Source organism: Vigna angularis, chromosome 5, assembly GCF_016808095.1.
Source record: "Vigna angularis cultivar LongXiaoDou No.4 chromosome 5, ASM1680809v1, whole genome shotgun sequence".
Classification (NCBI taxonomy): domain Eukaryota; kingdom Viridiplantae; phylum Streptophyta; class Magnoliopsida; order Fabales; family Fabaceae; genus Vigna; species Vigna angularis.
Genome location: NC_068974.1, coordinates 17,441,375 through 17,453,888, shown reverse-complemented (window position 1 = coordinate 17,453,888; position 12,514 = coordinate 17,441,375). Strand labels below are relative to the sequence as shown.

The 12,514-nt window shown below is 37.1% G+C and overlaps 1 long non-coding RNA gene across 1 annotated transcript; it reads left to right on the top strand.

Annotated features, from left to right (window-relative positions):
- The first annotated feature begins 320 nt into the window (after window positions 1-320).
- On the top strand, window positions 321-1,813 carry LOC128196514 (uncharacterized). Its single transcript, XR_008248884.1, has 2 exons — window positions 321-1,321; window positions 1,444-1,813. It is a non-coding gene; the product is annotated as an uncharacterized LOC128196514 (long non-coding RNA).
- Window positions 1,814-12,514: the final 10,701 nt, after the last annotated feature.

The window sequence follows — 12,514 nt, the reverse complement described above, 5'->3', positions numbered from 1 at the left end:
CTTCTCCAACTTTGTATCTGCCAGGGGGGTGTAAAGATGAAACTAGAGGTGCATCCCGAAATAGTGTGCTAAGGCCCAATTCCCCTTTTTTATTTTTATTGGCAGAAACAGAATGGGCATAAGCCCAATAAGGGTGCGAAAATGAGAATGAAGGGGTACAGGTGAGAAAAGAACTTTCATTTTTTTTATTTTCTATGACCAGGATGGGTCTGAGCCCAGGCCAAGGGAATGGATAGGGGGTGTGCGGGTGAGAAACAGGGGGGTGCGTGAAGGAGAAAATGTTTTAGTATTATTAGTGTTTTTGATTTATTAGAGAGAGTTGGGTCGGAAAGAAGAAAAGAAAAAAAAAAAAAAGAGGCGCAAGGCCTTTCCATTCTTCAGCCAACATTCCTTGGGGGTCTCCTTCGTTCCACAATCTCAACTGAAAAGAGAGACCTAGAGTCTTCTTCCCAAGTAGCCAACGGAGGTATCTCCACCCCGTCACGCACGCGCGCCACTGTCTTAGCCAGAAACGGCCGCCGCAAGCTGCGGCCCAAGCCGCCGCCAGTACGCCGACCACCACCACAAACCCCGTCGGTTGCTACCTTCGAACCAGACTAGCCACCACGACGAAGATGGTCACCGCGTCACGGCCTCTCCGGACCAGCCACCACGTCACGCCGCGCCTCGATCCGACCACCCAGGGAGGGGTTCGTCTCCGACATCTCTGTGCCGCGTCTGCCTAACTGGCCGCCGCTCACCACCGCGACCCAGCCACCACGCGACTGCTTCTTCCGAACTTGGCGTCTGTGGCAACCCCAATCGCCACCGGAATTGTTTCCAACCGCGACGCCATCAGCCTTGGAGGCCGCCACCGATGGGCTCTCCTATTCTCCTTTATCTATTTTATGTTTCTGTGCTTGATTGCTTTGATTGGGTTCGGCTCTTGGAATGGTTGATGGGTGATCCAGTGAGAAAAATGGGGATGAATTTGACGAATTCTAGAACGGAAAGGGTGGAAATTTGAGAGGGGCTGATCACGGGTGTTGGAGATGAAGGCCCCTGTTGGAGATGAAGGCCCGTGAGGTAAGGATGAAGATGAGGGTGATGAGCAGAGGGGTTAGTGCCATGAAGGGATGAAGATTGATGATGATCGTTGGCCGTGAGGTAGAGGTGAATGAATGGAATGGGTTTCAAGAGCAGAGAGATTGAGATCAGTGATGGCTAGGGAGATGACAGTAGCATGGAAGAAATACCGATTCACATGTGCAAGACCAATTGGGACCAGCAATCAGACACATAAATGCTAACTCTTAAACTGAAACACCTACTAGCTGAAGTAGTAAGACTTACCTCTATGGACTGATTTCGCACTTGTGCTATGTCTTGTAGTTGTCGGTCAATGCTCCTTACTTATCCTCCTCTCTGAACATGGCCTGTATTCCTTCTTTGTTGTGGGTGCAGTTAGCTGATGAATGATGAATGGTATCGGGGTGAGGGGAGTCGAGACTGGATTATAGTTGAAGGTGGAGGTGTTGGAGATCCCCTTTTTTCTCTTGATGAGGTCTGTCCAAATTCAAACTTGAAAGACTCCATGGTCCTTCCTTTTCAAAAATGCTTTTCAAGATTCCGCAGGAGGAAAAGCCTCTGACTTAGGATATTCACTTTGAATTCAATTTGTCCTTTTTCCTCTTTTATGTTTCAAATGGATCAATTGGTCAGATATCCTTTCCCACTTGATATATGATTGCAGCTACTGTAAGCCCTTTGCTCCAGAACGACAGTCCTCTGTATTGCATGCTGTGATATGCACGTTGCATGATAGAAAGCTCAATTTGTGCTTGCGTAGACTGAGAATGGGGAGAAGCAAAGTCTGCTATTCCTAAAAGGCTTAGTTGACTATTGTGTTTTCTTTTTTTCTCTTTTTTTTTTTAGATTTTTTTTGTTTTGTTAACGTTGAACATAAAAAATTAAAGCAAAAAAAATACTAAATCAAATAAAGTGAAATAACTAATATAAAAAAAGTGAAATAGAAACATAACTTAAAAATAAAAATGAAAGAAAATAGAATAAAATAAAATAAACCTATTAGAGTCAATTCGGACGAAATTGGGTGTTGACAGGTGGGTAAAAAGGGATAAAATAATAACTTTAATACCAAACACAATATTTTTTGAAATGTTAGTTTAATATGGTAATAATTTGAATTAATATTATGCTAATAATTATAAACAATAATTAAAATAGTATATTAATATAATTTGTTACGTCAGTTGCTTTTAAAGAGGAAAATATGATTTTCTGATAATAATGATAATCAATGTTTTGAATATTATTTAATTTGTTTTCTGGCAACCAAGACTATTTCTTTCCCTATTTTGTTTTATTGTCAATTAATTCACAATTAAGGCAAGATTTCCATAATATTATAATGTGTGTATATAAATACGCACTCTATCAGAGAAAAGGGGGACGAAAAAAAGAGAAAGAAATATTTTGAAATAATAGAGATAGCAAGTGAAGAATATAGAGAAAAGTAAGTTCTTAGGTTAGAGGAACTCTGCCAAAAGAGCTTACCAAGGGAGAACTGGGGGAATACTGAAAGCTAAAGAGGTATGTCACCTCTGTACCATTCTTTTGCTTTTTATTGTATTTTGAAGTTTTTTTTTCTAAAGGTTTTTTTTCCTACACACAAATAATGTTTTTTTAAATCATAATTTTTTTTTTAAGTATGGGTCGGCCTATGGTCGGTTTCTTTCTTTTTTCCCATCATTCTTAAAATAAATAAAAAATACAAAATCTTCAAAACCAAAAAAGATGTCAATCTTGTTAAACCAAATCTTTTTTCGGATTCACTTTTCAAAGATTTAAATCAATCAATAATAATTTTTTTAAAAAAACTCACAAACATTTTTCTAGATAAAGAACTATGTGATCCTTGATTGTCCATTATAAATGGATGTAGGTAGAACCAAGGTCAATTCTTGTCGGGTTCATAAAACAAAAAATATTTTTTTGTTTCTTAATAGCTTTTTTATTTATTTATTTTATTTATTTTTTTAGGGAAATTTAAACATTTTGAAAAAACCACGTCAACTTTATACATTTAATTAAAGGTACTGCCTTTGGACAGGCACGATAAGGTGCTAATACCTTCCTTACGCGTAACCGATTCCCGAACCTGAAAATCTCTTTTCGTAGACCATGTCTTATTTTATGGTTTTCCATAGTTTTTCATAATAAATTATGGTGGCGACTCCTAAAACCTTTTTCTCAAACCCGTTTGTTTTTCAGCTCGTCGTCCCGTCGCGATCCCGATTGCGACAAATGGCGACTCCACTGGGGACGCTGGAGAATCAGGCCTTGTTGATTAAATGTGCAAAATTGATGTGGTTTTATTTTTAGTTTTGCTTTTTGTTTTATTTTATTGCATTTTATTTTATTCTATTGGTTTATTTTCCCGTTATTTATTATATATGTTTGTCTTTATTTATTTTGGTAATTTATTTATACTTGTTTTTATTATTATTATTATTACTTTGCATATCATGAGTGGAACCCTATACCCGGGTCTGAGTGTAACATAGAATTAGAGGGGTTGTGTAGCGGTGTCACGTCTAGACTATTTCCAGTTTGGCTATCGTGAGAACCCCAGCCAGTGTCGACCTTGATTTTAGGTGAAAAGGACCATAGCTTCGGTGGCCTTGATTTTAGGTTTAGGAAGTCTTCCCTGTGAGATTGCATATACAATGCTTAAACCTTAGGACGTTGGACCTACCTTAAAAGCATAAAAGACATGTTGTCTTTCAATTATTATTTGGCACATGCATCACATGCATTAACAACTCTTTTTTTTTTCTTACAATCCTGGTAGAAATCACATGGTTGTTTGATATCGTAAAGGTTGGGACTTAACATGGAATCTGAAACTATGAAACAAACTAATGCTGCCATATTAAGAAGAAGACCACACATCAGAGTCTCCATTATGAATCTGTCGGGATTGATAAGATTAGGACATACCATCACTTGTTATCACTACCCTGTCTCAATATTATGATTCTCCACTGAGATGTTTTACGTTTCCAGACTTCCAGTTGGCACCGACAGTAGAAGAGTTCGAGTACATCTTGGGCTTACCACTAGAAGGTACAATTCCATACCAGCACCTAGAGCATCATGCATCTATTACTATTATCGCTGCTATCATGAAATTGCACCCTAGAGAGTTGGAAGACAGGTTGGTAACAAGAAACCATGTGAAATGACTCACTCAGGAGTATTTGGAGCAATACCTGCATCACTTGGCTGACGGTGAAAAGTGGGAAACATTCATGGACGTGTTGGCCCTTACCTTATATAGCATCATGTTGTTTCCTAAGGTTGAAAATTTTGTAGATTATGGTGCGATGGATGTCTTTGTGGCAAAGAAGACGAGAGCGGAGAATCCGGTTACTGCAATCCTCGCTGATGTTTATGGGACAATGAGTTTCTACCATGAAAGAAAAGGGCAGAAGATCATCTGTTGTTTGCCGACATTATATCAGTGGTTGACTACTCGAATGTTCAAGGGGACAGTTGACAGGGGCATTAGGGCAGAGGAATGGGCTCATTTCTTCACAGGACTAAATGGAGGGAAGATAAAGTGGCGTCCTTCTTGGCTTAGGGGCAAGTGTTTCATCCATTATTGTGGCGATTTCCCCAACGTTCCACTGATGAGTCAATATTTTCTTGATTTCACTTAGCTTATTGTGCTAGATTTAATCAAGGAATTGTGCTTGAATGTCCAGTATTTTTCCATTTTTACTAATTGTGCTTAATTTGAACAGAAATTCTTATTTTAATTAATTTAAATTATTTAAGGCTAATTATTTGCATTATTAATTGTAGGGAAATTTTTGGATAATATTTTGAGACTTAAAGAGAAATGCCACGTCTATATCTTAAGCTAAAATGATAGGAGGTGTGAATTTCATTTTTTGAAGGGAACTTCAATAGGAGTAGGTGGTGTCACGGTTTTGGGCCATTGATTTTTTCTAGAGAAGAGGCACTCACGGCTGCATTTAAATTGGAGTGTCCAGCGTTGGTAATAGGGCACGCACATCCAACCACTACATGGACACATAGGATTGAATTTTTTTAGACAAAGGAGGTGCAGGTGGACTTCACACTCCATGCGCTGCAACAGCTGATTTTGGGCTTGGAAAAGAAGCGGTGCTGTCACGTGATGGGTTGGAATTGAGAAGCATCTTGGCTTTTCTTTGAGCACAAAAAGGCATTCCAGCAAAAGCAAAAAAAGGTGTGATGGGCAGCAGCTTTGGTGTGCCACGTCCAGCTATAGGAAGCTCATGGCCCACAATGGAAAAGGTGCTTCAATTGGAAGATTCACGCTGCTACGTCCAGCAAGCACCTCATGTGTTGAATTTAAGGGAGTTGCTCCCTCCACCCCCACACGTCTCTTCCTCCACCTCCCCAATTTTCTAAAATGCCAATTATATCCTTCTAAAATGACAATTATATCCTCAAAAGTTAAAATTTTTTATTTTTATTATTTTAATATTTTAATTTATTTCAAACTTCTGATTTACTTCTCTCTGCACCTCTTCCTCTCTTCCATTTCCGTTTATCTTTCTCTCTTCCGTCAAGCTTCTTCTCCTTTTCTCCATTTCCGTTTATCATTTTCTCTTCAAGCCTCATCAACCTTTCACTTCTATTTCTCCATTTCTTTCTTCTTACCATATATAACATTTAAAATTATAAATTTAAATATAAATTACTGTAAATAAAATAAACAAATAAAATAAAAACGAAACGTAAAAGGAACACTGCCTCTGGACGGATGACATCCTTCAACGGATGTCAACATCCGTTTAAGGCAAAACGGATGTCGACATCCGTTTCGCCTTAAACGGATGTTGACATCCGTTGAAGGATGTCATCCGTCCAGAGGCAGTGTTCCTTTTACGTTTCGTTTTTATTTTACTACGTTTTGCGGCTCATGCAAGGATTATAGGCTTGGATATTCAAAGGATTATTGGAAGTATGGGAAGGGTTTAGGGTTTAGAATTATAGGAAGAATTATGACTACGTACCTGGAGAGGAACCACGACAAGGACACTACACCATAAACGCACTGCACCACGTATTGCACCGAGAACAAGAGGAAGATTGCTTGATAATTCTTTTCACGATCACCAAGCTTTGCAGAAAAATATTTTACTCATACAAGGAACTACGTAGGTTATCAGTGAAATATGTTATAAATGAATAAAATTAAAAAACAATAATTTTAAAAATAAAATTTTACTGAGGGGCAAAATAGTAAAGGAAAGGTGGAGGAAGGGGCAAAAAAGTAAAGGGGAGGTGGAGGAAGAGATGTGTGGGGGTGGAGGGAGCAACTCCCTGAATTTAATTGAATTGGTGGAGAGCCCAATAGCACACTTCACACGGGAGGGTTACTCTCTATACCACCCCACTTTGCTCACTGTACTACCACATTTTTTTAAAATTTCAAAACTATTCTTTATATTTTAAAGTATCCTGCACCCCACCTCTTTTTTTTAACGGATGTCAATATCCGTTGAAGAAAAAATTCTTCCACAGACGTGCCACATCCGTTGTCTTTTTTTGTTTTTTAGTTTTTAGTTTTTTATTTTTTTTGTTTTAAATTAATATATAAATATTATTTAATTATTTTAAAATTATTACTTAATTATTTATAAATTAATTTTATTTTATTTAATAAAATAATTATTATTAATTTTAATTTATGTATTATTATTTAAATAATAATTAAAAAATTTATTATAAATATATTAAAACGGATGTGGATTTTTTTGTTTTTTAGTTTAGATTTTTTATTTTCTGTTTTAAATTAATATATAAATATAATTTAATTATTTTAAAATTATTATTTAATTATTTATAAATCAATTTTATTTTATTTAATAAAATAATTATTATTAATTTTAATTTATGTATTATTATTTAAATAATAATTAAAAAATTTATTATAAATATATTAAAATGGATGTGCCACATCTATAACGGATGTGGCGACATCCGTTGTTTTATTGTTTTTTAGTTTATTTATTTTTATTTTTTTGTTTTAAATTAATATATAAATATAATTTAATTATTTTAAAATTATTACTTAATTATTTATAAATTAATTTTATTTTATTTAATAAAATAATTATTATTAATTTTAATTTATGTATTATTATTTAAATAATAATTAAAAAATTTGTTATAAATATATTAAAAGGGATGTGTCACATCTGTTAACGGATGTGGCGACATCCGTCTTTTTTTGTTTTTTAGTTTTTAGTTTTTTAATTATTTATATTTTAAATTAATATATAAATATTATTTAATTTTTTAAAAATTATTATTTAATTATTTATAAATTAATTTTATTTTATTTAATAAAATAATAATAATTATTTTAATTTATATATTATTATTTAAATAATAAATAAAAAACTTTTTAAAAATTTATTAAACGGATGTGGTTACATCCGTTGAAATTTTTTTTATTTTAAATAAAAATAATAAAATAAAATATAAAATATGTAAATAGATGTTACGGATGTCAACCTCCGTTGAAGGTGAAACGGTGCAAGGAGCGGTGTTGGTGGTGGTAGAGGGAGCAACTCTCTTCACACGGTGTCCAGCAAGCAGCATCCAGCTTCACCACGGACCACCACACGTCCACGCTCACGGTCCAGCCAACAGCAACACGGGAGCCCAGTAGAGGAAGCCTTCACGTCCTTCAATTGGAGCACGCGGAGAATGGGAAACACAGCAGGTGTCCAGCAAGCTTTGAGAGCGGGCTGGACATGCTGGCAGCAGGGAAGGTCTCCACGGGTCATTCAACCTTCAAATAGGTCCGGGAATTGGCAAGTAAGAGGTTGTCACGGGAGAGCAGTGAGCAGCCGCCAAATGGGAGATTTATTTTGGCTTAAAGTGATGTAGCGCACGGAGGGGAGCGTGGTGCACGGCTTGGACGGGAGAATGTAGCTTCTGTGTTGGTGTGCACGGTTTTTATTCCAGCAGCGAGAAATGAGTGTTTCTTTTCTTTAGAGAATGAAAGGTGATTAGATAGGAGTAGTTGTATTGCACACGGTGATGAATTGCTTTTGGAAGCTTTCCTTTCACTTTGAAGAAAGAGGAGTGGGCACATCAGGAGGGAGTAGCTCCAAAAGGGTTTTCTTTTATTGTATTCATAGAATGAATTTTATAATCCTATTGAATGGGCCACCGACGTTTGCTGTGAATCATGCAATTGTTGAAATACCAATTTTATATTCCAATTGTTGAACTCACCACTTTTCTTAGTACCTTGAGCCGTGATGATTTTAATTTTCTTAGCTAAACCTTTCATTTTCCATTTGCTATGAACATTGTCCACCGTGCATTAAAATTGATTCCAGCTGCTTGTGAATTTTGCATAATACCTTCAATTGTTTCACACTTTTATATTCCAGCCGCACGGTGTTTTTAAGCACCAATGTGCATTTCTGTTTTAGCCCAAAGCGTTTCATTTAATATCATTGCATGCCTATATTTTTTTTCTTTCTTTTTCAGCTGAAATGAATTTCGTTTTCAATCTTATAATTTTGTTTATTGTTCAAGTATTTTGCTTAGTGATGTTTCGGTGATGGAGTGGTAGATTCATTAGATTTAGGTGTATTTAATTTGGTCCATGCAAGATAAAAGTGTAGTTTCTTTTATTCCAGCCGCAAGATGCATTTTTTCTTTATTCATTGTGTTCAAGTTGTTCAAGAAATTGGTAATTCAATTCTTCTCACTGCATTATGTTTCTACACATTGTCGTTAATTAATGGAAGATGCATTTCCTATTTAGCAATTTTAATTCAAGAAAGTCATGCAAGTTTTCTTTAATTTAGTTGTAATGTTAGCTTAAGTGACCAAATGTCTTAATTCTGTGTTTACATCTATGTTTATGTTCCAGTTTTAATTTAGTTCATTTCGAATCACAAAAACACTTTCAAACCCCCCCCCCCCCCCCCACTACGTGTTTGTCCTAAGACCCGAACCACATTTGGTCCTTGAGAGACGACCTAAGAGTCACTTCCTAGCACTATACTGCATTCTTTATTGCACATCAAATTTGATGGGCCAAGACAACTCGCATCATCCACTCATTGGAGCTCGGTATTGTATCAATTACAATCCTACTTTGGTTCAAAGATAGTTTGGGCATCCCATGAGACGGGCACCGTCATCCGATTATCTCACTCCACTTTTCATTTGTTATGAAGATGGATGTTTTATTGAAAAACTAAGAGAGGTCAGAAGAGCTTGGGGAAACGTCGTGCGGTTTGACGCAGATGAAAGGGTAGGAGTGATAAATCAAGAAGTCAGTTATCACAATTGGATTACACAAAGGGTAAAAGAAATTAAATTTCCATTCAAGTCAATAACAGGTCGGCTAGTAGATGAAAGGCAGTTTCTAAATTTAGAGTTTGATAGGGTAAAACAATTGAAGATAGAAATAGAAGAAATGAAAGATCAGAATAATAAGTTGATAGAAGAGCTACAAAATGCTCGCAATAATGTGGTAGATTTAACATTGGAAAGGAAAGAAATGATGTGATGGAAGCTTGCTATGGGTGAGACTCATTGAACCAAGAAACCAAACAGCAAACGTTCTAGTGAGCAGAATGAAGGCAGCAAAATTCTGAAATAGATGCAGAGAATGGTATGGTTTCAGTGAAGAATGGAGTGGGTTAGAACCTCTCAGCTCAGAGGGCCTTTCTACTTTGGAAGGAAGCTAGAGGTAAGGAGAAAGAAAGTGAAGAATTGGGTTGACTCAAGAGCAAAGGTAAGCTGGAATTTCATTTCTGCAGTAATTGGACTAAGCTCAAAAGTGTCTACAAAAGGGGGAAGAGGTCTCCTATTTATAGGAAGATAAGAGCCTCAAATCTGAAATGAAATTCAATCCAAAAGCAAATGAAATTAAAGAAAAAGGCGCCAATTTGCTTCAGCTTCAAACATGCCTCATTCCAACTCAGCAGCACATGTGAAACAACACCAATTCTGAAACGCTGGGCTAGCTAGGTTATTGGCTAAGCTTTTTGATAGCTTTGGAAGCAAGCTTCTCCCTCCAAGTCTCTCTTTTCACGTGCTCAAATGATATGCTGGCAGCTGCTCCCTCCAATTTTATTAATCCTACAAAGCAAAGAAAAATGTGCTTTTAATTATGGGAAGAAGGATTAATGTAAATTACCTTCCATAGAAGCAAAATGGTAGGTGATCCTTCTTCCTCTTGAATCCTCTTTGCCATGGATCTAGTAAGAGGTCCAATGTGTGTCTTAGATGGTCTTCCATCATGATGCAGGCACATGAAGAGGCTCTCACGAAACAAAACATCGAAAAAGGTTATATTCTTCGAATAAAGCAGGATCTCGCAGCCACTAATGTTGAGCTAACCATGAGAGTAAGAGAAAAGAATACAACATTGGAAGCCGAAGAACATTGGAAATACCTTTATGAAGAGACTAGAAGAGATCGACAAGAGGCCTTAAGAAGACTGAGGAAAGCCCAAATTCAAATTAAAGAAATAGAGCAACAAATGAAAAGGATGGCAATGTCATTCGAGGAAGAGATAGACCAAGAACGTGAAAAAGCAGAAGAAAAGCAACAGGCTTTGGTGAAGCAGATGAAGAACTACATTGTCAAACAGACGGAATGGACGAAAATATAAGAAAGGAATCAAGCCATGATGAAACAGATGGAGAACCATATTAAGGATCAAGAACAAGTCGTGAGGCATTGGAGGGGAAATTTCGCTCACCTAGTTGTTCTTGCTAATGAAGATATCAAAGATGTTCCCAAGATGGTATCCGACGCTGAAGTGATGACATATTTCTACAACCCACCTGAAGAAGTCACTCGTTTTATTAGTTATTGTAAATGGCTAGTGGGTGAGATGAAGACTTTTATTGCTCGAGCTAGGAATTGATATTTTCATTTTAGTAACTTTTGACATTTATTCAGTTTCTTTAAATGTAAAGTTTGGTTTGCGATGGTATTGGACTGTGTTAATTTCTCTCGTAACGATATCAAGGACCTGTGATTTCTGTTTATTTTTAACATGCATCATTTCTGCATTCTCGCATAATTCGTTTTCATCTAATCCAAGTTAATAAAAAAAGTATAAAGTTTAAGAGAAAAAACAACGACGAAACTTCCACGACATCCTTATAAGACTCGAGCAAACTCCAAAGCTATCGAAGATTGGGAAGAGGAACATGAAACTGTAAAGGCCGATATTAGTCAGCTAAAGGATCAAGTCGGTCAAATTTTAGAAGCATTGAAAGCCATGAAAACCGCAAGAGAGACTTCGTCTGCAAAGGCTGATGATAATGCTCACACTCTAGTACATGACACTGTGGGCACACAATTCCCATTTCCAATGTATGGTTTACCACTAGGTTACACACCGCCTATCGGAGATCATTCAGAGCAGAGCATACTTCTTTGGCTTTTCCCATAACTAGCAATGTACTTCCCATTAGTACCTAGGGGCTTATCCACACAACTGAGGCAAAGCTGAATGAAACGTCCAAGCTTCCCCACACAATTGTCGCACAAGGTGCTGCTTTGCATGCGAACGTAGAAGGAGCGAAGGATAAACTCGAAGTTCTAAAAGGTAGACTGAGAGCTATAGAAGGGTTTGAAAGTTACGGGTTTGGTAACGTGGCAAGGTTGAGTTTGGCTCCAGGAGTGACCATTCCACACAAGTTTAAGGTGCCAGAATTTGAGAAATACAAGGGAAACACATGCCCTAAGAATCATTTGACTATGTATTGTCAAAAAATGGTTGCTTACGCTCATGACGACAAATTACTTATCCATCTCTTTCAAGATGGTTTGGCTGAAGCGGCATTGAGTTGGTATACACATTTGAATTCCTCACATATTCGTTCTTGGGCAGATTTGGCAGATGCCTTTGTAAGGCAGTACAAATACAACATGCATGTTGCACCAGACATGTTACAATTACACCACATGGCGAAGAAAGAGGAAGAGTCTTTTAAAGAATATGCGCAACGATGGCGAGAGTTGGCAGCACAGGTTGAGCCGTCTCTATATGATAAGGAAATGGTTGCAATGTTTGTGAGCACACTACAACCACCTTTTTATGAGCACACTACAACCACCTTTTTATGAGCATATGATTGGCAATGTGTCTTCCAATTTTGCCGATATCATATCATAGGCGAAAGGATAGAAATCAGACTGAAAAGTGGGAAAATTACATCTCAAGCCACCACTCCGAAGAAATCTGTTTTTAATCCGAGAAAAAAGAAGGAAGGAGGAGTGCATGCGAAATCATCAGTGCCTATGTGGGGAGGTCATACCCCCACTCGTAGCTATCCACCAAGCCCAAGCTACCCTCCCTATGTGAACAACACAACGCCTGGTCCCCAAAATTAAATCTTAACCGCTAGGATATTATCCACCACCACATGCTTCAAATAATGCTCGGAGAGCAGGAGTTGGC